Source organism: Felis catus, chromosome A1 (assembly GCF_018350175.1).
Source record: "Felis catus isolate Fca126 chromosome A1, F.catus_Fca126_mat1.0, whole genome shotgun sequence".
Classification (NCBI taxonomy): domain Eukaryota; kingdom Metazoa; phylum Chordata; class Mammalia; order Carnivora; family Felidae; genus Felis; species Felis catus.
Window position 1 is genome coordinate 229,872,294 of NC_058368.1, and position 27,329 is coordinate 229,899,622.

At 39.6% G+C, this 27,329-nt stretch overlaps 1 protein-coding gene and 1 long non-coding RNA gene across 3 annotated transcripts in view; one reads left to right on the plus strand and one right to left on the minus strand.

Annotated features, from left to right (window-relative positions):
• The window catches only part of CTNND2 (catenin delta 2), a 938,925-nt gene that overhangs the window by 131,305 nt on the left and 780,291 nt on the right, over positions 1-27,329 (plus strand). The window lies entirely within an intron of this gene.
• LOC123380475 overlaps positions 2,839-27,329 on the minus strand; it is a 35,777-nt gene continuing 11,286 nt past the window's right edge. The window contains exons 2-3 of the long non-coding RNA XR_006586304.1: positions 25,642-25,905; positions 2,839-3,992 (exon numbers count right to left, since the gene is read on the minus strand). This is a non-coding gene — a long non-coding RNA (uncharacterized LOC123380475). The remainder of the gene's footprint in view (positions 3,993-25,641; positions 25,906-27,329) is intronic.

The following is a 27,329-nucleotide window of genomic DNA, read 5'->3' on the forward strand; positions in this document are numbered from 1 at the left end:
TCTAGAAATAAGCAAATTGACTTGACTTGAAATATATTCCAGTGAACTATGCTGTGTGTTTATCGACTAATAAAAGACACAGTAACGTTAAGGCTTATTCAGTTGTTGTTGTTGCTGTTGTTGTTGTTTTGTTTTAAGCTAATACTTGAATTGCCTTCTGCTCAATAGTTTTCCTGACCACATTCAGTCCTACAGATTCATGTACTGTCTCTTCTTGCTTGACAACATATTCAGTATTTTATCTCCTCTAACAAATTGTTTAGAATAGCAAGTACAAAACAAAAAGAGAAAACAACCCTAGTGTGCATTCTCTTAGTATTAAAAGAAAGAATTTAATGGCTTCTACATAATGACTTTCTTTTAATATTGATTGGGTATAAATTTCCGTGTTTTTCATATGGTTCTTTATTTGGTCCTGATTTGTGGAAACTAGTTGTAAAAGAAAACAACATTGTCAGAGCTCTGTCCTAAAACAGCACCTGGAGTGAAGGCTGAGTTTGGCATAACTGATTCTGCATTGCAATAGTTTTTAAGTCAATTGGCGATATTATGTATTAAATAAAAATGAACTGTTTGGGGCAATATTATTACTATTGCCCAAAGTAGGAAACCTAAAAAGAACTGAATTTTACTGCTTGAAAAAAATCATTATATTTGCATGGGCTTACAAACATATTTAAATTCACATGCGGATGCAATCTTTTTTTCTTGTTACATTCTACAATGGGTACGTGAACTCGCAGATTAAGTGGGTCGTGTCCAGTGGCCTCCACTGCTATTTGAGGTTGATTTCATGGTGGGCAGACACCGTTCAGCACAAAAGCTCCCTCCGTGACACTGTCAATCCAACTTGGCACTGACACCTCAGGGTCTCGTATAGGGTGATGACTTGGGTCATTTTATAGTCAGTTCTTTGAGGCATCTTCCTTAACTGGTCCACTACATGATTTATCTCAGTTTCTGTAACCATGGCAAATTTGAGTTATGATAAATCATTCTGAGAACTTCAAATAAATGGCAGAAGATGAATTTCATGACACATATTTTGCTCCCTTGAACCATATTCTAATAAGATATTATAAAATTCTGCTGCAGATGTCGAGGCTCTCCAATGCCTGACTTAATAGAAACTTTGCTATTATCTGTTGGGCTTTGTGTGACATTTCACTGAAACAAAGGTTTCAGTGGCCAAAAGATCAGGCAACTATGTCTGCTCTTCTGAAATTAAAAGGAGTTTACCACCTTTTTAAAGAAAAGGACAACTGTATGTTTCATCTGTATTTAACTCTTTAAAGCAAAATTCTTCACCATTTAGAGTTTATATACCTATTTGAGAATTTTCTATAAGTTTGAAACTTAGAAAAATTTACAAATGCATAGGCATGCAGTTTTTCAGAGATAATTTAAAATATTCAAAGTTTTTTTTTTAATTTTTTTTTTCAACGTTTATTTATTTTTGGGACAGAGAGAGACAGAGCATGAACGGGGAGGGGCAGAGAGAGAGGGAGACACAGAATCGGAAACAGGCTCCAGGCTCTGAGCCATCAGCCCAGAGCCCGACGCGGGGCTCGAACTCACGGACCGCGAGATCGTGACCTGGCTGAAGTCGGACGCTCAACCGACTGCGCCACCCAGGCGCCTCTATAATATTCAAAGATTACTGTAAGCCCTTGAATGCCAAGTCAAGAACTCTTATCTAAATTTTATGTGATTATTAATTTTACCACCAGAAAACCTGAGACAAAAAGCCTGCTACTGGCCTTTATATTGTTTATAAAAATGAATTCAACAGAGATATAACTTTAATTCTAAAAATAAAACTTTAGAAATAGTTAAGAGAGTGTATGCATAGAATATTGGAAAATCAAAGGCAGACATAATAAAGAATCAATGATTGAATGAAGATTAAAACATCGAATTTCTAAATAACAAAATCATTGTAAAATGAACTTTTGATGACTAATAGGAAAAAAGTAACTTGATACATATGTATGCTAGTTAGATAGTTCATCTTTCTCCTATATAATGAAAAATATATAAGAAAAGACTGTCATGATGGTAGAAAAATGGAGAAAGGCCCTGAATGTGCAAACCTTAATAAGAAATAAAATTGTTCAATGAAATGTTCATTTTCCCTAGTAATTAAAGCCTAATGTAGCTGTTTGTTCTTCAGATCAGCAGACTTAATACAAAAAAAAATCCCAGTACCCAGCATGGCATTCTGATGTGCCTACTGAGCCCATAAATCGAACAACCTCCCTGGAGTGAAATTTTTCAGTGTGTTTCCAAAGCCCTAAAACGGTACATGGCTTGAGGCAGTAATCCCATTTCAAATAACTTATTTAAGAAAACGGACAAGAAAGCAAAGGTTTCTGTTGCAACCTCTTTTACTAATGGGAAATGGGAGACAACTTAAATATTCTAAAAAGCAGATGGAGTAGGTAATTATAATACATCAGCTAATTAGATATGATTGAGTCATTAAAATGACATTGCATAAAATGATTACTGATATAGAAGAGCGTCAGAAGAAAATATTAATTGAAGACTGCATATTACAAAGTAACTACAGAATTTTGTTTGTATTGTGAAAAATATCATATATATGTATGTGTATATATATATATATATATATATATATATATACACATACTGTTTTTTTAATGGTAGTATTTTAAGTATTTTAACTCTGCTCTTTTCAAATTACATTGCTTATTGGTATTTTGTATTTTCTGCTGTCCTGCACAAATGGAATCTGTTCCAGATTTAAATTTTAAATTTATTTCGGAATCTAAAAAACAATGCTGAAAGCGTGGATGTATGAAACATGTAGTTATTTCCAAGATGATAAGAAGTTCAGATTCCTTTCCTTTTTTGTATTTTAAAGCTTTTAATTACATATGTGTATATATGTGATTTCATATATATTTACATCATGTATATATAGTGATTTTATGAGGAGATTAGGGATATTTGGTTCTGACAGAATCCAGCTCGTACATGTTTAAGAAAAGAACAAGTTCTTGTTTTGTTTTATGAGGAGACAGCTTGGGTCTCTGTTACCCAGGAGGACGAATGTGACTTTCTCAGGAAACCAATGATACTAGTCACCTCTCTGTTCCTTTTTGGGTACTTGCTGTGCTCTCTCCCTGTCTCTTTCTCATTCTTTCTCTCTCCCCTCATCTTTCTCTCCATCTTTCTGCTTCTCTGGTCTACATGATGGGAAGCACAAGCACTCAGTATTCTCAGACCCTACAGTGGTAGAGCCGTAGTCATCAGAGAGAGATTGGGTAACCCCACTGGACCCCAGATCCACAGTCCCAGGTCAGACTGTGTCTGTGGTAGCATGGGTCAGATGCCCATGGCCAGAAAGTTGGCTCTGGGGGAGGGGTCCAGCAGGGTATAAGAACATGTCAGCTCTCTCCTGTTCCCTGTGGATCACAGCACACAAGTTCCTTGATTATTGGGAAAAGTTCAACCAAATCAAAAATGTGTATCTGCCATCTGAGCAGTCTTTTTATTATTTGTTTAGTTTTCTGCAGAACACCTGACAAACTGAATGAGAATCTTCACTAGGATTTCAAGATCCTGATGTATTATAATCATGCGTTGTTTTGTATAGTATTAGTTCAGTACCAAGCACTCAGATTAAGATTAGAATATAAAATTGCAATCAAATTCCACGGATGCTCGTTCTGTGTTTTGGAAAGTACAGAGACCAGGTGTCAGTGCATGTGTGTGTCTCTCAGTCTGGATGCTGGGGAGGGTCTCCTGATAAGCTTCAGGCAGTCTCTGTTTCGTCTTGTCCAACACACGACTGTGGCTTCTCTCCAAAGACTTCGCCAACCGCAAAAGTGTTGTAGGGTGTTTGGAACAATTTAACCCACGGTGTTAGTTTACTTCAACTATTCTCGCAGGCTGATGACGTCCTTTAAAATGTTTAGCTACTTAGAATTTTATCGTTTTCCCCAGAGTTCTAGCAGAATCCAGTCCTAAAAATATACAGAAAGTTATTAAACCTGGAATTAGGCTGCCAACATATTTTCAAATCGAATGTTTAATTTCATAATTGGGAAATGATACATCTGCCTGGAGAAAATCAGTGGGGTTGGAAAACAAATTATGTGTCGACAGTGTTGGTGCAGAGAAATTATACATATTTATGAATGGCCAAATCATCTTATTACTGGAATTTGAAAATATAATTATCAATCATTTATGAGGTAATGATTTCAACTGAATGCCTTCTCCCGGGGCATGTATTTTATGTGTGTGTGAATTGACACACGTATACTTCTCATGCACAGTCTCCCTGGGTACTATCTCATTTAATCTTTACATTTTATTAATAGAATTCAGAATCTATAGAATTAGGTGTCTACTTCACTGCTACTGCAAATAGGTACTGTGTGAAATGATTAGTAAAGTAAATTTCCATTTTAAGTTTTAGGAGAATGCTAAGCGTCACAGTATTTTAATATTTATGTGTCACATACACCTTAAGTACGTTGTGTGATTCGTTCAAAGACCGTATTAAACTGAGATCCTTTAAGGATTTTAGTTTTGTACTCATAAATGTGAAAGGACAGTGTCTTCTATTGATGTGTGGTTATTGTAGTTCGCTATAAATATAAATGTGTTTTCCATGTCACTTTATTTTAATACTGTGGGGATTGGATGACATCAGTCTTCAGGAAGATACTCTGGAGGTACCATCACCGCCCCCCACAAAGTTGCCGTGGAGACAGCCTCGCCACGGTTTCCGTGTCTGGGTTTTCAAGATGAGGTACGGGACAGGCGGTTCTTTCAGTGACCGAGGCCTGGATTCCGGAAGGAATTCCAGAATTTGTAAATCTGATTTTCTGGTGTGCTGCTTAGAATTCTACATTTTTACCAAGGTCCCCTGTGATCTGCTGCATATGGACGAGTGAGACCCACTGACTTTATTCAGAGGGGAAATATATCCGTTATATAACGTGTGAAAGTCAAAGCATCGAAAATGCTCTTTCCTCCCCTTTAAGAGAAATCGACTTTATTATGTTAGCTGGATGAGTTCTTTCCTGCAGAAACCTAAATCTGGGGAGAATAACTCCATGCAACATTCTATTGCTGAGTTCTGGAAAGGCAGAGAAAGGACCCAGGATCCTGCACATAAAGGAATCGGGGCCTTTAGGGCTAGTATGTTTCTCATGGGAGGATCTCGTGATTCATCTCTGACACTGGTTTGTCCTCAGAAATGACTGCAGAGAGTTCTTGTCAATCATTTGGAGATAGTGTGCTGTTGAGAACTCTAAGTGCCTAGTCGGGCAACCTGGATTCTGGGTCTAGCTTAGTCATTCGTTGGTTATATGAACTTTGGAAATTCTTAGGACCCCAGATTCTTGGCTCTTTAGCAATATCCTGATTGAGAAGGAGGCTCTTTGAGTTGTGGGTGGCCCTCACTGCCCATGACTTAGTATATTACATCCTTAATATAGTTCTAGTTGTTGTCAGAAAGACTGATTAAGACACCACAGAAAACCTGGTTCATTTAGTTTTGTAGAGCTTCATGCCAGAGTTTTCTCATGCTTCATACTGTAATTAGGGGAAAAAATTGGTATGACAAGTCACGTCAACCTCTATCTTGGATTATTAGTAGAAATGAAGGAATCTGCAATTTCAACCTAGAATTTTTATATTTCAGTTAAGAATTTCGTGAAACATTATTGGAATGTTCTCTCTTTTTAACGTTTATTTAAACATTAATGAGAGAGAGGGAGAGAGGTCACAAGCCTGGGAGGAGCAGAGAGAAAGACAGAGGATGCAAAGAGGGCTCAGTGCTGACAGCAGCGAGCCCAGTGCGGGGTTCAAATTCATGAGCTGTGACATCATGACCTGAGCCAAAGTCGAACCCTCAAACAACTGAGCCACTCAGGTGCCCCTTGGAATGTTCTTTTAATTGACCGATGAAACTATGGACTGTTATGTGTCATATCTGTATCTGTCATATAGTTTTCCCTTTACTTAAATTGACAAATACTGTCCAAAGAATGTACAGTGGAGTAGATGGGGTACGGCCGCAGAGACTGTCAACAGAACACACAGTGTCGATCAGATGTTTGCCAAATAAGCTTGCTTCACTCTGCCTTTGGCACTCCTACCAAAGTGATCGTCAGCGTCTGGTCAGTGGGAAACTTGTGCAGACTCAGGGAGAATCATTCTTCATGGCAGGTTGCCTCGATTTGCATCCTCTAGGAATCCATTGTCAGTATTACGTAAAAGAGAGGCTAAAATCGTCCTGGAGGTTTACCAAAAGACAGTAAGATAAAAACGGGCATTCATCTGACTCACTCAGCGGCAGGGATAGAATTCTTGTTTGTGGCTCCCTTCTAAATCGGCTCCTGAGTGTAGCGTAGACTCAGTAGTCCTTTGTCCTAGAGACAGGTGCTCAGGCACAGGCTGTGCATTTTTGGAACTGGAGTTGGAGACATTCATTGGGTGTGTATGAACAGACAGAGACACGGACACAGCACACACACACTCTCACACCTGCAGTACTACGGCATCTTGGTAATTAACATTGTGCGGCCACCGGTTTTCCTGCCATCAAAGTATTTTGAAACAGTGGCGGTATTGGCCTGTCATGTACAGCTGCACAGGATGCACTCTGCACAACTCTAAGGGATGCTTTCATCTACCTCGGTGCGTCTCATCTATGTTTACTGTCCTGTTACAATGCTGATTCCATTCAGCTTCGCGTGACAGCCAGTGCTGCAGGAGTAGTGACTACGTTGAGGAGTGTGCCCCCAGACAACAATGTGGATGGTACCCGCCAGAGTTGCATGATGGGGCAGCCCTAGGGTGGAGCCAGGCTCGCACAGCTGCCTGCCACAGAGATCCGTCAGTTTCTTGGTTCTTCTCATAGCTGGTACTTATCACCATGAATATTTCAGACTCACAGATCTTCCCCTAAAATACGGTAGGTTTGAGATTTTATGTTACCGTATTTTAAAAAACAAGGAGAGGAGAGGAGAAGTAGGATTTATAGCACATCAGTCCATAGGTGACAGGCTTTCCTCCATGACTTGTAGGGGGCTCCCCAAATCCTCGTGGGCTGAACCTCTGAGGGACAATTAAATGGCCCCAGACTTCCCACTGTGAACATGAGGTGGCTCTGAGCCACTAATACTAATGTCATTGTGACTTGCCTTATTATCCCTATGTAATGCTTTCCAGCATTTCTTCCTGTGGGATGTGCATTCGTTCAGCCAGCCAATGGCATATTGAATCCACAAATATCTGTAAATAATTTATTACAGGAAATGTGATTCAGTTATTCAAAGTAAGTGTAATGGAAAGATAAAAATCATGTATAAGTCGAATTCTCATTATAGGAGTGACATAGTTAAAATGCCCCATGTATGTGCCACGGGATTTCCCCAAATTGAATATTATAGCCTGGCGTCATTGTGTGTCTTTTTGAAAATCCAAGCCTTTGTTTCTGTCTTCTGTGATGACTCTAGTCACTAAGAAATCATGCAAAATCCACAGTGTATACTGGATCTATTCTGATAAAATGAATAGATAACACTCACTATTTGAATATTTGGTTTTGATTGAAATATATTTTTAAATGTTTATTATTTATTTTTGAGAGAGAGAGAGAGAGAGAGAGAGAGAGAGAGAGAGAGAGAGAACACAAGTGGGACGGGGGCAGAGAGAGAGGGAGACACAGAATCTGAAGCAGGCTCCAGGCTCCGAGCTGTCAGCACAGAGCCCAACACAGGGCTTGACTCACAAACTGTGAGATCATGATGTCGGTTAAAGTCAGATGCTTAACCGACTGAGCCGCCCAGGCGCCCTTGATTGAAATAGTTTAATAACGTATTGTTAATAAATTATTTAAATCATTATCTGACCCAAAGTAGTTTTGACTCATTTTGAAAAACCCACGTCCATCAAATGGACTTCTAGATGTTGATCCTGGCATCTCCAGTCTTTCCTCTTCTCTCCATCTCATTTGAACCCATCATACACACAGATGACTGCAAGAGTCTTTATAACGGGGCTCTGCTGCAATTCCTACACCTTTTTTAAAGATAATTTTCAGACAGTTCTCAAAACTAAAATCTGACCTCGAAGGTCATTACCCCATGTATAAGATCCTCAAATTTATTGCCAGATTCTTTAAGATAAAGAGGACAAGCTCAAAAGTCTGGACTGCAGACCTTCTGTGGCCTGGACTTCCCTTTCTTTCCAGTCATATCTTGTAAGGTTCTTTTCTGTGGGACTTCACTCCACTTTTCCGATCGCTGTGGCCGCCTGGAGACTTGCTGTATGTGTGACTGCCTCAGACAGAGGAGCACACATACTCCCCGAGACTGGCGCTCCCTCCCCTCCGCACTCCCTCAGCCCCACTTCTGCTCGTCCTGTAGGGCTCAGTGTCCTGTTCCCCAGGCATGCCCCTGGCCTTGCCATCCTGCCTCACCCTGTCAGAACATTTGTCTCATTGCAGAGATGATCTCTTTACTCAGCTGCCCCCACTGAGGACCACAGAACGCCAATATCTTTTGACTTTGTTTCTCTGCCTGGTATTCCCTGTGCTTAGTACATAACATAGAGGCTTCATGAACACCTGCTATATAAGTAAATTGAAGGAAAGAAGAAAGAAGGAAGACGGAAGAAGGAAGAAAGGAAGGAAAGAGGAAAGGAAGGAGAGGAGATAGGGAGGAAGGAAGAGTGGGCCCTACCTGAAGAGAGATTTAGTGACTCATTTTGTGTTTGTGTGCGTTTTTATTATTTTTATTTTATTTTATTTTATTTTTTAGAGAGAGGGCACATGAGCAGGGGAGAGGGGCAGAGGGAGAGAGGGAAAGTTCTTAAGCAGGCTCCACATGCAGCATGGAGCCCAATGCGGGGCTCGATCCCATGACCCTGGGATTATAACCTGAACCCAAATCAAGAGTTGGATGCTCAACTGAGTGAGTCATCCAGGCTCTCCTGGTGACCCACTTCTTGAGGATGGATCTTACAATATTCACTATGACCGTGACCATGAAAAAAAAGAATCTTGACAAGTTTATAGTTATAGTTTGTGCCAGTTAGATGATACTCCTTGGTTTTTAGCAGGATATCTTCTTCTTTGTATGAATGTAGCTTTTATTTATGTGAATTGTATCTATAATATTGGCAGCTAGAATGTAAGCACTTTGTAGTAGAAACTGCTTTTCTTGTTGACTTCTTGACCCTCAGTGCCTAGCATAGAGTCTGGCCCTTGGAAAATAAATTTTAATAGCACAGTCAACCAATGGTGTTGCTACAAACAGGCTAGGTAGCTGACTGAATGAAATATATCAGTTAGGATCACTGATTGCAAGTCTAAGAAGCACTGGTTTGCTTTGAGGAGGAAGAGGCATTTGTTGGAACTATGTGAGATGCTCGTAAAAGAAAAAGAAGTGTCCAAAAGCCAGGGTTTGTAAAGGGCAGGATCCAGGAGAACTCCAGGGGTATAAGAACCAGGGACTAGTAGACAGGGACTTTGGAGTGCTCCCAGGGACAATAAAATTCACTGTTTTTTATTCTTGTTTCAGATCCCAAGAGGAGCCCATTAGATTAGAGACATTCCACAATTGGCCAGGAAAGCATGGGGTGTTAGTTTCCTATGGTTGCTGGAACAAATTACCACAAATTTCATGGCTGCAAACAGCACAGATATAATATGTTATAATTGTGGAGGTCAGGAGTCTAAAATGGACATGCTAATAGGGCTGCATTGCTTCTGGAGGCTCTAGAGGAAAACCCATTTCTTTGCCTTTTCTACTTCGAGAGGCTGCCACATCGCATAGCTTGCTTCTATCTCAAAGCCAGCAATCACATCATTTCATCTGCTTCTATTGTCACATCTCACCTTCTTTTCTCTTCCACTAATAAGGATCCTCTGATTACACTTGGCTCACAAAGGTAACGCAGGATAATCTGCCCAATCAAGAGCAGCTAAGTAGCAACCTGACATCCATCTGTACAAACTCCCCCTTGGCCTGTAATGGAACGTCCTCACAAGTTCTAGGCATTGGAATGTGGACTGCTTTGGGGGCCATTATTCCACCTCTCATGGATTGGAACCCTTGATTGTGAACCCAAGCAATGTCATGCAATCTAAGGTGGGTAACTCCCTCCAGGAAAATCAAGGTTCAGTTAACAAAAGCAGAGAGAAGGACTATAGGTGAGGCAAAATCAGGTTTTCACTGCACATGTTGCAGATCATTTTGTTAATTTTTAGCACTGAAAATTACATTCTAAAGATGTTTCTCCTTGCAGTGAAGATGTTTGAAGTTAGATGAGTGGATTTGCCATATGAGATGTTTGAAATTGCATTGGAGTGAGCCATTCCCCTCTTCTTTATTACTTACTTTGGAAGCTTTTGTAATGTCAGTTGACCAAGTGTGGCACACAGTTAAAGCTAAATCAGCGTTTCTTCTGTTTCTCCTACAAAAACAGTTGCCCTAGTCATTTGACCCATAGGTTGTTGGGACATTAATAAGCCAAGTGACCAGTACAGTATGGGTCACCATCCTACAATGAAATGGTTTAAAGGACTTTTAATCAGTTTACTTGTTTTCATAGGCTTGGGTAATTGGGCAGAACATAACAGCTCCGAGGAAAAGTGTGTTTCTCTTATTTCTGTTGGCTTTTATGAGCCTTTACTAACAGCCAGTGGAAAGGGCTTCCATATCCTAGACTAAGAACAATTGTCCAGGCATGATTCAGTTGGTGAATTCTCTTCTCTTTGCAGATTCAAATGTGTGATCTCAGATTCACAGATAAGCAGGGTAAAACAGGACACAGGACAATGTTTGGAGTTGACTGGCCCAACAGAGGATGTACTTCTTATATGGAAATGTTCCTGTGCATTCTAGGTGCATTCTAAGGCAGCTAAACTTGTAATTTAAGATACCCTACATTAAACTCTCAAGGTCATTACAAAGTACATGATAAAAGCAAGCAAAGGAGAAATATTTTGAACACTGTCATTTATCTTAAAGCAAGCTGCCACTTGGGAATAGCATGCACCTTTATTTTGTCTTTCATTTACTTTTGGAAACAATTCTTTTTTGAATCATTTCGTGTCTTGGATAAGCCAGGGTTTCATATTACACACGTGAGGGTTGTACAGTGCCAGTAACTTCCTTTTGGTTCATTGTTCAAGAGCATAAGATTGGGAGCTTACTCTAGACATTACGGTATGTATCTAATAGCCAAAACTTATGGTTTCGTTCTCTGCTCTGTTAAAGACTCCGGGTCTGACCTTGAAAATGTAACTTAATTCCTATATGCCTCATTACTCTCCCATTTATAAAATACATCTGCAGAGAGTCCTCACTGTCCCTTGGGCTACTTCCTCAAGGGCTGTTCATGTGCTTCTGTACTGTTGGCCCTGTGCCAAGAAGGAACGTGTAGAATGGATGTTGTTATTGTAGTGGCTTCTGGAAATGATGACGTGAAATGGAGATTTCGGCTAGTTATACCAACAAATACCAGTACACTATTTTCATTTTTTTAAAGGTGCAATTTATCTGCCACGTAAGAAATAATTAAACATATTCAAAGTCACGTATGCATGCGGCTAACAGAGTTATTCCTGTTACTGAATTGACCAGCACCACCTGTCTATTTGTGACTCAGTCCCCGGACTTTTCAATTCCCACATTTTTCTAATCATGGTAGAGTTCACTGTTCCAAATTTGCCTATTATGTTAAGTAACGGGGTCAATCTAAATTTTAAATTGGAGGATTTCTTGGTGACCAATATAAGCTACATTTTGTGTGTGTGTGTGTACAATTGTGTATGTGGAAGACCTTGGTTTTATATCTTATAAATGCTTAGATGGCAACTTGATAAGGTCTTATCCAGGCTAAGCAGCTTGTTGTATTCGTACTAGGCTCATCATCTATTCTGAGGTTGTTTGTTCCTAAATCATTATATCATAACTCTAATAACTGGAATTTAATGATGAATCTGTGCAGTATGGTACATATTTAAATATATAAAATTGAAATTCAATACATTATTATTCAGTTTTCTCTAGTTACCTATGCAGTGATTAAAACATGACTAGGTATTGTATAATCTTGAAAATGAAATCTACAAATTAATTTTTGATTAATGTTCTTCACCCTATTTTGTTCAGTTCATTCAATATATCAATAGAACTTTAATCCCGTGTTCAAATTTCAAAGAGATTTTATTTTTCAAACAGTTAATTGAGAGACAGTTTTTTCTCAATTGTGTAAATTATATATGTGGTACACAGAAATTCGATAATGGTTTTCCAATCAGATGACATGTAGATTTATTATTCCAAATTGAAATTCAGTCACTTGTGTAATTTACATTTAGCATCATTCTTAGAGTACTTACTGTTTCATAAAAGCAGCCTATCAGACTGCATTGCCTCATGTGGATGGCATGAACAGACATAAAGTCACAAGGGAACAGAGGCAAAATCCATGGAAACAAAAGGTTCTTTCAAAACCCAGCATCGTTTTCTTTGGTGGAATTACTGACATCAACAAGTAGCACTAGCCACTTGTTTCTTAATTAAGTTAATAAATGACTAATTGATCCAGTAAGTAAATGATTCCAGGCAAAACAAATGCTATACAAAATGAAGACCACTAAATAATCGCTTAACAGACAGAATAGGTTAAGAATGATCAGTTTACTTACTGTTCATTCATTCATTCAATCACTCATTCATTCATTCACTCACTCAGCAAATAAATATGGATACACTGGTTGCTTAAAAAACTCTTTTGATCAGGAGATTGAACCAGTCAGTAAAGAGGTCATTTAAAATAGCGAATCATTTTTTAAAACTTTTTAAAGCTGTATTCTTTTGGTTTCAACTTAATTGTACTGCTGTTCAGTCACCTTATAGAACCTGGGTCATTTATTTAAGTATGGCGCTGCTCGTAAGAGTGCTAACTAAATATTCCTGCAGAGCCCTCCCCAGCCCTACTCTCTCCTCTTTGCATCTTGTATGATTTCCCGTTCCATCTCTTTAAAGCAAGTAAGGAATCTAAGACATTTTTGAGGCATTTTGAAGAAGGAGTTTCTCTATGTGTTTATAATTTTTCCCTTAAACTCTTTATAATCATCTCATCTATAATTAATTCCATAGCTTTTTAAAATGGGTCATTCATAAAGAAATAAAAACTTACTCTTGATGCAATTAGATCTCCTTGGTTTACGTATGTTTAATAGAATTACAAGTTAAACTGGAATGAGTGGATTTGGAGGCAACGTAGCTAGCTTCCGGGAAGCCGCTCCTTGAGCAGTGAGGGCAGGAGGACCCCAGTCAGCTGTGGAGTGGACAAGTGACCTCAGGCCCAGTGGGAGTCAGGTAAGGTTACAAAATGGAGCCAGTTAAAAAAGCTTCTTGAGTGCATGCTGGTCATTGTGCTAGGCACTGGGACACCAAAATAAGCTTTCTGAAGGCATTTCCATTTGTAAACTTTCCCTCTTCACAACAAAGATCCACATTTTATTTATTTTTGTGTGTTTTTTTTTTTTATTGAGGTATGATTAATGTATGGTGTTTCAGGCACACAACATAATCGTTCATCCATTCTATACATTACCCAGTGCTTACCACCGTAACAGTCACATCTGTTACCAGACAAGGTTATTACAGTCATACTGACTGTATTCTCTGTGTGGTACTTTTCCTCTCTGTGACTTATTTTGTAGCCGCAAGTTTATACCTCTTAATCCCCTTTATCTATCTCACCCATCCCCCATCCAACTCCCCTCTGGCAACCACCAGTTTATTCTCTGTATTTAAGACTCTGGGTTTCTTTTTCTCTTTTAACTTTGTTTGTTAATTTGTTTTCTTTCTTAAATCTCACGTGTGAGTGAAATTATATGGTATTTGTGTTTCTCAGACTGACTTATTTTACTTGGTGTTACACCCTCTAGGTCCATCCGTGTTGTTGCCAATGGCAAGATGTCACTCTTTTTTTATGGCTGAATAACATTCCATTGTATATATTTACCACATAGAGATCTATACTTTATATCCGATTTCTATATTCGTTATTTCCGCCCCATGACTCCTCTTCCCCTTCCTAGTTTTCTTTTACATCCAATGTTCAATGCCTTGTGCTGAGCCTGGCACATGCTGTGGTCAGTGAATTATTTTAAAGTAATGAATTATTTTCTAAATTAGTATCAGTATCAAAAGATGTTGTTTAGATTAGCAACACATAGTGATTGAGAACCATAGGTTGTGTGGCTTCCAACAATAGTTCTTCCCATGTTGCTTTGGGGAGGTTAACCTCTCTGGACCTGAGTTTCTTTTTGGAGAAAATGGGCATAATAATAAAAGTACAGCACAGGGTTGTTGTATTAATTGTGTCAATAATGGTGAAGAGCTTAGAAGAGTGTCAAGTACATAGTAAGCATACAATTAATATTATTATATTATCTTATAAAAATATTCAATTGTACCTTAAATTTTTAAATATACCGCCATATAATTAGGTAATATTCTTTTGTATACCTATGAGGACTGGTATGATACTGATACTCATTGTTTATTGTTTTTTTCATCTAAGAAATACTGTAATTAATTGAAAAGAAACCTGATTGTAGGAAAGGTAAATGTAAGAGAATATTTATGATTTTTCTACCCAAGATCTATATGCTTAAACAGTATGTATATAATTGGGATTTTTAAGAAATCTGTTGATTCATCTTTGAGTATTATTTTCTTAAGACCCTTGAACTTTGTAAAAGACAAACAAAAGCTTCAATCTCAGGTGCTTTTTACTGTGCTTCTAGTAATCCCTGCACATTGCTGAGGTTTTTACATTAGATAGATCTTTAAACCTTTTTCCCCTTTAAAAAATATCATCTTTCATTAATTGGGATTTCATCTTTTGGAGATCATGAAAGTTTGTCAACAAAATAGAGGCATAAAAAAGTAGATTATAATCCAGTTTATTTACTTTTGGATCTCTCCTTCCAGAAAGATCACGAACTGCACCAAAATACTGCCACATAAAAAGTACAAGCTTCCTACTTAATTGGCAGAAATGTTATTTTTCTGCTGGACACAAAGCCACAGTTTCTTTTTATAGAGGTTATGCATATTTGCTTTAAATTTATTAATATATTGGGGCGCCTGGGTGGCTCAGTCAGTTGAGTGCCTGACTCTTGATTTCAGCTCAGGTCATGATCCCAGGGTCGTGGGATTGAGCCCTTTGTCAGGCTCCATGCTTAAGATTCTCTCTCTCTCTCTCTCTCTCTCCCTCTGCCCCTCTACCCTGCTTGCACGCATTCTCTCTCTCTCTCTCTCTCTCTCTCTCTCTCTCTCTCTCAAATAAAACCAGAAAATTATATATTCTAACTCTTATAATTGACTAATTTTATAGCTAAATACTAAAAAATTTGACCTCATTTGGGAACAACTTGTGTATTAAAGAGTGGTGCCTGCTGATCATGGGAGATGTTGAAAGTATTCAGAAACAGGAGAAAGAAGAAAGTAGGAGGTGGGAAGCCTAATGCTGGAAAGAGACTTTTTTTCAAACTTAGAATAATTTGATTCTGAAAAAAATTGTTTTAAAACATAAAGTAGAAACATGATACAAATGAACTACAGAATGTTAAACATTATTTTTAGATCAGGAATATGATATCATTATAAACAAACCTATTTACATATGTCCGAGATTTAAAATACAGTATGATTGCATACAGTAAATGGAAACATAGAGAATTTTATTTCAAACAGCTTTGCTAAAATTTGCCTTTGGAGATCTGAACAAGCTTGGCCTGGTAGAGAATAACGGGCTTCACAACCCATTAAAGATGTTGGCATCATGATGCTTTCAAAAGAAGGCACCCTCTCTTCAAGATCTCCATAGTAATTAGTGTCTTAGTGTCCAAACCTAAGGATTTATCTAAAATTATCAAAACAAAAATCTTTCCCGAAACCAATGAGTGTTGTTTGTAATCAGATTTCCAATGTAAAAGAAATGTTGCATTTGAGTATCAAATGTCAGCTATTTGGGTGAAAATCCTTAACCACTGTTGTCTTCTGCCTTCTGAGACTGGACTTGCTTTTTGTTTTTTTCAAGCCTCGTTGTTCTCCATTTGTAAAATGAAATTACTTTTTATATTTTATATTATTTTATATTTCTATATTATTTTATATTACTACTTTGTATCTTTTTATATTTTTATATTACAGTAAAATGGATTAGGTGTGATAAGGGCAACATAACACTTATGTGACAACTCACAGAGTGAAAGATGACCTGTGTTTCTTCCTGGTTGGAATCAGCTTTTTGTCTGATAGATTCTATAGTTTAAATGTTGTTTTATGGACGGAAGAACTGAGTAGACATTTTTCCAAAAAAAGATACAAATGGCCAACAGGTGCAGGAAAAAACGTCAGTGTCACTGGTCATCAGGGAAGTGCAGATCAAAACCACAATGAGATATTACTTCACACCTGTTGGAATGGCCACCATCCAAAAGACAAGAGACAACGAGTGTTGGCAAAAATGTGGACGAAAGGGAACCCTGGTGCGTTATCGGTGGGAATGTAAATTGGTTCAGCCACTATGGAACACATTAGGAAGTTTTTTAAAAAATTAAAAACAGAATTGCCATATGACCCAGTGGTCCCACTTCTGAGTATATATTGAAAGGAAATGAAAGTAGGATCTTTAAGAGATAGCGCCCCATGTTCATTGCAGCATGACTTACAGGAGCCAAGATACGGACACTTGGGTGAATGGATAAAGTGTGTGTGTGTGTGTGTGTGTGTGTGTGTGTGTGTGTGTGTGTGTGTAAAATATTATTCAGCCATGAGAAAGGAAATCCTGCCATTTGTGACAACATGGATAGGCCTTCAGGGCATTATGTTAAGTGAAATAGGTCCGACAGAGAAAGACAAAATATGATATCACTTATGTGTGGAATGTAAAAATGATTACTCATAGGAACAGTCTAGTAAACAGAAAACAAATTGACAAAAAAAAAAGTAGGGTTATGGATTGATAGTCACCTTTTTGTAATATCCAATCATTCATCCATTTAAAATTATTTATTGATCACATGCCAGGATATTTGAACTCCCAGTGTGTATTTAATGAATATATATTCCAAAAAATAAGAGAGATTCTTTGCTATGTAACCTTCACAAGTAAAATGAAACCTCCACACACATGATTTAGATTTACTCTCTATGCAAAGTGTTACCTCTTCCTTGAAATGTGTGTTATAGTAAGGTAATTATATCATTTAAAATTACAAAATTTCTTATATGTGCGTAAATATTCAACATAATTTGGTAACTATCAAAAATTATCATGACTTCTAATTTTGTCTTATGTAATTGTTTTTCTTTTAAGGCTAGTTGATTTGTTGAAAAGATTTCTAAGTCAGTGGTAGCAACTAAAGTTGTGAAGGAGTAGTTGAAACTCTGTTCTAGAATTAAATTTAAAACACTCATTGACAGTTTCCCTGCTTTGATGAGTTAAACATGTTTTCTAAATTGGGATGCTACAGATACTTGCAGTGCAAGACTTTGTCTTTGGTTGTCCGTTGATAGTAATTCTGGAAAAAAACAAACGTGTGGTTGTTCTTTGGTATCTTGAGAAATTGTCGAGTGGCAGATACATATTTGGAATCAATATGAAGGGCAAATTGCCGTAATTTGAATGGACACTTTCAAGTACTATGAAGTGAGAGCATGTTGCAGGCCAGTGTGTGGCTGGCATTTGGGGACTTTCTGTTTCATAGATCGTGACAATCAGAGTTGGTAGTTCACAGTAGTGAAACTGTTGCGGACTGGCTTTGTGGCATGATTTTTTTTTTTTAAATTTTGGTACCAGATTTCATCATGTCAATCGGTGATTAAGTAGAAGACCTCAAAATGGAAAACTGCGTATTTGTTTAAAACGCCGTTAGAGTGTTTGAGAAAGCACACTGGTTTTCACTTGCAGGCTTAGAGGCTATTGTTCAGCATCTTGCAAAGACACAATGTAGGGGATGGTGGTGAGTCCAGTGCCTGGGGCATTTGGCAGTGACAGCGTGTTCTGGGCAGTCGCTGTGTGTGAGCAGTACTGTATTGGGAGCTGTGCTAAGCATGCTTCTTTGAAGTTTCAGCCAGAAGAATAGTCAGTCTACCACTGAGCCTCTTTATTATAGAATGTTTTAGAACTTTTCCTCCTATTCAGGGACAGCCAAAATTTCAGGTATTGTGCCTGTTTCAATTCCTCCTCAGCTTACAGTTACTGTGATGGATCTGTAATTATAGAATCTCAGACTTTATTTCTCTGGTGTGAAGAGAAATGTCCCTCTAGCTTAGCAAACCCATGAAATTGGCTGGTGAAACATCCCTTGTAGTGTCTGAGAGAGCTAGGATGGTTATTGATTTCAGAAGTGGGTCACTGACTTTTCAGGGAAGATCAGCCCTGAAACTTTGTTTTTATCACAAGCATTAGTTTCATCAGATACATTCCTGCTGTAAAAGGAGACAAAGGTGGAATTAGAAACATACATGGGTGGGCTACCTTTGTACGTTACGCAGGGTCATTAATTTGAATGTTTCTATTTTCATGGTCCCACGTGTGCATTTCTTCTTCTCTGCAGTCTTTCTAAACAATTCGACAATGCAAATCCCTTCCTCCTTCCTGTCACCTTCGTAACGCGAAACTTCCTCAAGCAGTGCATTTATCATGATGAGCTGTAATGATCATATGTCTTCCAGGATTGAAAAAATCTTTTAATGTTTTTGAAATTGGGATGCTTCTTAATGTGACTGTTGCTCCCTTTTTCCTTGAAGCCATTTGGGATGGATTTTCTGTCACTTGCAAATGAAAGCATTATTAAGTCCCAACAGCATGGCAGCTACCCCCAGCTTCCTCCGTCTCAGTGTTTCTGGTCTCGCCCTCGATGCTCCCTGATTGCCAGCCCCGGTGCTTCCTGCCTTTCCTGCCCTTCTTACCTCACTTTATAGATCCATTCTGATCCTTTTCTCTCTGCCAGCAACCTCTGCCTTTCCAATGTCCACCAGTCAAGCCACTGTCTTCTCTCTGCTTGTCCCTTCACTCAGGTTTGGGCACCCCGATCATGGTTGAGGAATCTGTGAGATCCCACTCTTAGCTTCTTGCCTGTCGGGATCTGACCTTATCTCTAGGTGGCTGAAGCACCTGCCCTCATTTCCCCTCCAGATTATAAGCGTGGCTGGGACAGGAGGGGCAAGTACACACCGTCATCTGCAGGCCCCTTTTCCAGAAGCACTGCCTTTTCAGTACTTCTTAAAATGTTTTATTTATTTATTTTGAGAGAGAGAGAGAGAGAGCGAGCATGAATGAGTGGGGGAGGGGCAGAGCGAGCAGGGGAGAGAGAATCCAAGCAGGGTCCGTGCTGTCAGGACAGAGCCCAACGCGGGGCTCGAACTCATGAACCGTGAGATCATGACCTGAGCGGAAATCCAGAGTCAGACGCTTGACCGACTGACCCAACCAGGCGCCCCACCAAAACTTTTTAAAGAAAGATAAATTGCTGACATAATGTCATTTATAATGTCATAATATCATAGGTGAAAATGCCTGAGATCATGCTTTAGGAAACAGGACCGTGAGACACCCAGGGAAGACCCTCTCCTGTCCTCACTGACCTCATTTTGGTAGAACTCGGCTGATTGTACGACTGTCCCAAGCGTGAGCCCTGCCATTCCTCCTTGCTCTCCAGTCTCTACAGAAGCTTTCTTTCTAACTTCAGACACAATTTATGTCACCAAGAATACTATTCAGGTGGGCCCTAAGTCTGTGGCACTGTTTAGGTTGGTCCCATCCTCCTCAACGAAGTGGACTTTTGACTCTCTCTGTTGTTATGTCCAACTTCCTACCGTTCCCACTTGTCTGCACACACAGGTAGGACACGCATCCCCTTGTGTTCGACATGTGACTCTAACACTCAGATCCCGTGTCTCTCCGCTCTGCCGTCCTGTCTTCCACTGTAGGGACGAGGGACCTCATGCCTCTGATTCCTTGAGCAGCCTCTTATTCTTCACCCCAAATTATCAGATAGAATAGGACATTTCCCTACCTCCTGGTTTTGCCTGGTAGTTGCATATTCTGTTTATGGCTCACTACTCCTTCTTCCTTGCTTGGTGCTTTCCATAAATATTGCCAGATTCCATTTGCAAGTTGGGAGTTGTAGCATCCAGTCCCGGAAGCTCCAGATCCCGCTTAATTGATGGTTCTGCCTAAGAAGCCAGCAACCCTGGGTGTATGTTCTCTGGCATTTGACTGAGGAAAGGCATGCACTTGTCCTAATAAGGTTGAGAAAAAGCAGCTTTCTTGAGTCAAAATTAAAAAGTGTCATTTCAGGGACATCGCGGTGGCTCAGTCGGTTAAGTGTCTGCTCAGGTCATGATCTCACGTTTCCTGAGATTGAGCCCCATGTCAGGCTCTGCACTGTGTGTGCAGAGCCTGCTTGGGATTCTCTCTCTCCCTCTCTCTCTCCCTCATTCTTTCCCTCTCTGCCCTTTCCCCACTCGCACTGTCTCTCTCAAAATAAACATAAATAGACTTAAAATAAAATGTGTCATTTCAAACACCATTCAGAGAAGTGTTCCTTATACAAAGCCCATTTTACTTATGTTACATGCTCTACTAAGCAACCATTATTGATTTTGCACTAATAGTTCATACATTACCTCAACAAATATTTATTGACTGGCTGCTATATATTAGATACTGAGCCAGATACAGGGAATTGAAATAGACCAAGAAGGATTGAGTTTCTGCTCTAATTATGTTGAGTTTTGACAGCTATTTATTATATTGTGTATGTTATTAGGACAAGCTGTGATTTTTAAAAAAAAATTTTTAATGTTTATTTTTGAGAGAGAGAGAGCATGAGCAGCGGAGGGGCAGAGAGAGGGAGACGTAGAATCCGAAGCAGGCTCCATGCTCTGAGTTGTCAGCACAGAGCCCGACGCAGGGCTTCATCTCACAGACCGCGAGATCATGACCTGAGCCGAAGTCGGACGCTTAACTGACTGAGCCACCCAGGTGCTCCAGGACGAGCTGTATTTCAAAACTTCTCTTTGAAAGGAAGAAACAGGGATGGATATATTTTTATGCGTGAAGAGTGCATCTGAGAACAATGCTGTGCCTATTTCTCTGGGCCGTGACCTATCAGTTGCAAATACAGAATTGTGGTCTTGGTGATCAGAGTGATTACACAAATGAGGTGCTCGGTATTGTTTTTCATGTCACTAGTTTGTACGAATCGACACATTCTCTGCAACCTAATGTTAATAATATGCTTATGCTGATTCTTCGGTTTTACATGATCTCTTACATGTCACCTGTGGAGTGGAAGGTTATAAAAATCGCATATATATTCAATTTAAATACCACATGGGGGTGGGGTCCAACTGAGTGGTTCAGTCGGTTAAGCATCTGACTTGGCTTGGGTCATGATCTCATGGTTCATGGGTGGGAGCCATGCGTCAGGCTCCATGCTGATGGTGCAGAGCCTGCTTGGGATTCTTTCTCCCTTTCTGGCTGCCCCTCCCCTGCTCTGTCTCTCTCTCTCAAAAATAAATAAATATTTAAAACATCAAATTGGATACATAAATGCGTATTTGTTTATATATATATATATATTTAAATTTGTGTATGTATGTATATACATATATATGACTTTATTTTAAGAGGTCATCAAGAACTTAAGCAGTTCTTATATAAGCAGTTCTTAAGCAGTTTATATATGTGTGTGTGTGTGTGTGTGTGTGTGTGTGTGAGAGAGAGAGAGAGAGAGAGAGAGAGAGAGACAATTTTTGGCGTATTGTAATGGCCAGTTTCCTTCCTCACTGGGCTGCAACCATAATGGAGAATGATGAAAGTGAGGCCTAAGGATAGGCAAAGCTACAAGTCAGTCTGTTTTGTTTCGTACTTTAGAAGATAGGATCAAGAACAGGGTGGGGCACTGTCTTGAAGAGGGTGGGACATGTGAGGGAAGGAAATAACTTTAGGTGTGGCCACATATGCATGGGATGCATTTGTTAGTTTGGTGTGAGGGTCAAGGAAGTTAAAGTCTAAAAGTCTTAAGTTGAAGCCATTGACTAAAGCCAAAGGAAGATGAGGAGAATTCTAGAAATTTCTAGCAATTCTAAAGTAAAAGATAAAAAGGGACCTTCCTGAAGAAAAGGAAAAGGAGAGAAAATGATTTGATAAGCAATGTTTAGAAATCATCAATCTCTACATTACCTAATACATATCAAAGTGTAGTTTCTGGCTTGTGCTGGTCTCAACTACCCAGATGTTAACAGCAAAGAAAAATCATTGATCGATGCATTTTGGGTTGTAAGTTTATATGCCAGGTCACCTTCCATTTTCTCAAATATGTTTTACCCACAGTGTCAGCATTTTGGCTAGTGGCCAGTCACTCAGACCAAACCCTGGAATCATCTAGACTCTTCTCTCTTTGCCTCACTATTGCATGCAACCTGTCAGTAATCCTGACAGTTCTCCCTTCAAAATATGTTTATAAGCTGATCCTTTTTCATCACCTGTTCCCAAGGACTGAAGCTACAGATAAAAGATTACATCAAGGCATTGACTGTTGGGTATAGATCAAGGCCATCAATAGAACTTTCTGCAGTGATGGAAATCTACACTTTTACTATCCACTACAGTAGCCACTGGCCACATGTGGCTATTGAGCACTAGAAATGTGAACACCGTAACTAGTAAACTGGCTTCTTAATATTATTGAGACTTAAATAGCTATATGTTGGTAGAGGCTACCATATTGGACAGTGCAAGTCTAGCTAATGAAATAAGTTTTGAGTCCCACAGTATGCAAGGGATTTGGAGATTCTGGAATTTGAAGTAGGTGGGACCTGCAGCCTGGGAGAAGAAAGAAACAGGTCTCTATGACAACACAGTGTGAGGGCCTTGTAGTGACAGAATGAGAGGGCACTTGAAAGGATGAGAGGTCAAGGGTTATAGACAGAGGGTAGCCAGTTCAAGAGGAGCAATGACCTCATCGTGGCCAAAGGGGCTTATTGCTGAATCAGAGAGGAGGAATCAAGTAACAGTGGCATGAGAAGACTAGGTGGCTCATTGAATTAGATGATGGTGTGACACCAGAATCCATCAGTTAATTTTTTGAAGATGGCCATATCTGATGTCAAAGTCTGTTGGTTTGCAAACTGGAGCCCATACTCAAGGGCAGGGAGAGACTGAAGAAGGCAGCAGACCACTCTAGACTGGTAGGTGGCAGGTTTAATAAACAAGAGAACTTATTTACAAGGCTCACCTTGGGTGGCTATGGGACAAGTAGATTTCTGTACTGCCCACTGGCCAGAATCTTAAAAGTTTCTATAGGCCTTAACTGGGTTCAGTCACATACCTTAACACCACATTTCTACCACCAGGCTATATTCTTAGAAAAGCTTCTGGGAGTGGGGAAGGTGAGCAGACATGCATTCATTCCAAGGACAGGGGAGGGAGTATGGAGCCTGTAGTTGGCCGGATCCAGCTTAAGGGTTAACTGGTTTTCAAGAACTATTTAAGTTCTTGATGACCTCCTCCAGTAAAGTCATCGGTTGCTGGGCAGCAGTGACTAAAGAAGGAACGAGTTTGAATACTTACAAAATGTAAAATAAGAATTTTATTTTCTTTTTGTGTGATGGAGGTCAATAAAAGATAGCGTTGAATGTGGTCCTTGAATTGAGAGCAGGAGAATTTGGCCTTCTAAAGTGCACGTAAGATTACAACATGTACGTTTATATCCCAAACTCATGTTTGGGAAATGAAAGTTTAGAATATTTATTTGGACCTCATGAAATCTTATTACTTACGGTCATAAGAGTTCATATTGGGAAGGATGCTCTGTATATGAGGGCTGCCTGCTTTTGGTATTTTTCTCATCCCAGCCAACTTTGCTGAATTTCTTGTTGCACCATCTGTGAAAGTCCCATGGAGGTTCTTAAGGTAGTGTTTTGTTCCATAGGCTTACTTCACACCAGTGGGGCACAGCCCTCTTACAAGCTTTGGTTTATCCAGGTTGCTGATTTGAAGCAGCACATGCCTTTTCCTGACACCTGTAGTTCATCTTGGACGTAGGTGTCCGCAGAGAGGACGTATCAATAATACGTGCCATTACTGGCCTGCTAACATCAGTTCCCCGGTGCCCCCATACTCGCCTCCCGGGGGAGGTAAGAGAAAGAAGCTGAGAACATCCAACCCCAGGCTGCCATAATAAGATGCCACAGACAGAGGGGCTTCAGCAGCAGAAATATATTTTCTTTCAGTTCTAGAGGCCAGAAGTCCAAGATCGAAGTGTTGGCTTATGTTTTTGCTGAGAATGCTCTTTTTGGCTGCTCGCTTCTCTCTGTGTCCTCACAAGGTGGAAAGAGCTCTGGTCTTTTCCTCTTTTTTGTAAGGGCAACAGTTCCACCCTTAGAAGCCCCACCCTCGTAACTGCATTTAACCTAAATTACCTCCCTGAAGGCCCCATGTCCAAATATGGTCACCTTGGGCATTAGGGCTTCAGCATATGGATTTGGGGCAGAGGTGGGGCCAGGGATGGGGGTATGAGTCAACGCAGGTGAGTCCGTAACACTCATGCATGTGCAGGTATAGCACAGCACGACTTGTGGTTTTGTATTTTCTGGACATAGAACTTGTTAGTACCCAGTTCTGCTAGAGAACAAACCCACTAACATGTGACAGTATCTGTCCCTCATTATTGTCCCTTTTTCTCCTGTCGAAGATGCTTCCGTCTAAAATGTAGTTTAGGTATTTGCCGATTAGCATGTGACTAGCGATAGAAAGACTTCCTACACAGTCGTTGTATAAAGAGAATAAAAGGTGTTGTACGTAGGATCAAGAAATCTGTGGGAAAATCTGCACTGTACTTGTTGCCAAAGAGAAAAAAAAACCAAAGGGATGCATTTTTCTATATCAAATTGGTAAAAGCAGGAGAAGATAATAGAGGCCAGTCTTGTTCACATTGCGGGGAGGGGACATTCTCATGGGCAGATATGTTGAACCAGCCTGGCGGCAGGGAAACTCGTTCTGGCTCTCCAAAGTCTGAAACCTGCACTGGTTCCTCATTCCATCAACACCACTTTATCTATTGAAAATGTCACAGACATAACAGTAGGGTAAAAGTTACAAATAAGAGATAGTAAATTATGATGCCTTATGAATGCTAAGTATTCGTGACATTTTAAAACTGTAGAATAATTTTGGTTGACATAAGACACAGTTCATGCTATGATGGTGAACAAAGTTTAAAAACACATCGAGAATATTACATTAGGACTCCATTATGTAACACTCATTACATAGAATGTGTTCAATCAGAAAAAAACATTCTTTCAGAGAAGCCTAAACCAATACGCCAACGTAAAGACACTTATCTCGGGTGGCAGAATTACTAAGGATAGCTCTTCCTTGGTGTTGGGTTTTTTTTTCCTTTCTTATTGTCTCTCTACATTTTCCAGATTTCCTGGATTTAACACAGAATATCTCCTCATTTTGGTGGATTAGTTCTAATTAAAACTAAAGCACTTGGCGATTTACTGCCAAGTCAGAAGGCTTAAAGCTTTTTACACTCACCATTAGGCAGTCCACAGCTTGGTTGCGGTAGTCTTCACGTGGCCCCGCCTCTCTTCTTGTGCTGTGAGCTAAAAGGATTAGCAGTGGAGGTCGGGCAGTCTTACTCATGCACAGGGATGGCCAAGGTCGAATTAGATCTGGGTGTGAAAAATCAGGAGCCATGGAAATGATTCCCAGTCATTTCCATTCAGGCACAATGGCTAGCCGTGACTCTGGATGGTGGGCCTTGAAGGCCTTGAAGCATTCACTTTTTTTCTGTCGTTGCTGTAAGGAGAAAGGGGGGGAAGTAAACAGACTTAACTATTCCTTACAGTGTGTGGGTCAGAGTTGTCCGGTGCCTGAAGATTTACCTTGACTCAATGCCTATTAAATCCCACATTTTATTATGACAGGTTACCCTCCTACTTTTAAGAGTAACATTTTAGAGAAATTGGTGTGTAGACTAGCATTTATGAGGCAGCACCACAGGTAATGGGAAATAGGCCAATGCATCACAGGACTCTAAAATAGGAATAAAGAGGGAGAAAACCCGGGTTCTAGGCCCAATTATATAAATAACTTAGAGACTTTAGACAATTTCTTTGTCAAAAAATATATTGATAATAATGCTGGTCCAAAACCTAGATTCTCATGGGCCTGACAAAATTTGGAAAACATGAAAGTTAAAATAATTTAAAATATGTAAGACTCATCCTTTCCCATCTTGAGGGCATCCCCTTTGGAAGAGGTAGAGTCCCCTTTGGACGCCAGTGACATGGATACAGGCGGAGATGCAAGGCTGGGGAGGGGGGTGACTTTGCATGTAAGAACTGCCATTTTCCTTTCTTCTTGCTTTCTGCCCTCCCCCCCCCCCCTTCCCCCATTCTCACACTTTTCCTAATTAGAAGGGCTTGGCTTCCAGGCTCTGTTACCTGGGCACAACATTTGTTGATCTGTTTATCTAAATCCTTGTAATTATAAGGCTTGATCAAACAGGATACTACGTGTGAAAGCAAGTGGAATATAAAACTGTGCTTTATTATTACCTTCTCAACCCCACCACCATAATTATTTAAATCACTTTCTTTCATCTTGTTAGTATCCATCACCTAAAATACCTTCTGCTTTTTAGCCATGGTTATGTTTTGCCAAACTATGTTTAACTTGATCTTTACTCTTTGCTCGAATCTTGCTTGCAGATATTATTTTCCCGAAATCTCCTATAAATTCTGTTTGTAACCGATTTATCTTTCCAGTGCTATTCTAATCGTCGTTGATATTATTATTACAATTTTTACTTAAAAAATGACAACAAATCAAAACTAATTTGGAAAGTCCAGTGAAAAAATTAGATGACCACCTTTTTCATACATTTCAAGGAACATTCGATAATAGAACCTGTTTCAGATAGCATAGCCCTAGTTAATAACTGCTAGCAAATATAGATAATATCACAGTGCAAGGGTTCCTATGAAAATGATGTTGTTGACTGGAAAACCCAGGCTGCTCAGATACAGTAGAACAGGAAATACTCTAACATTCACATAGCACTGGTTCCCAGAGGGGCATGTGATATGATAGTTCGAGGCAAGAAAACCACCTTTATTTACTCCCAGACTTTTATTTGAATAGTGGTTTTGTAGTGCTCTGGTAAAAATTGTCATTGGTTAATTATTATTTCCCCTGCTGATGAGCACTGCTAGATTATA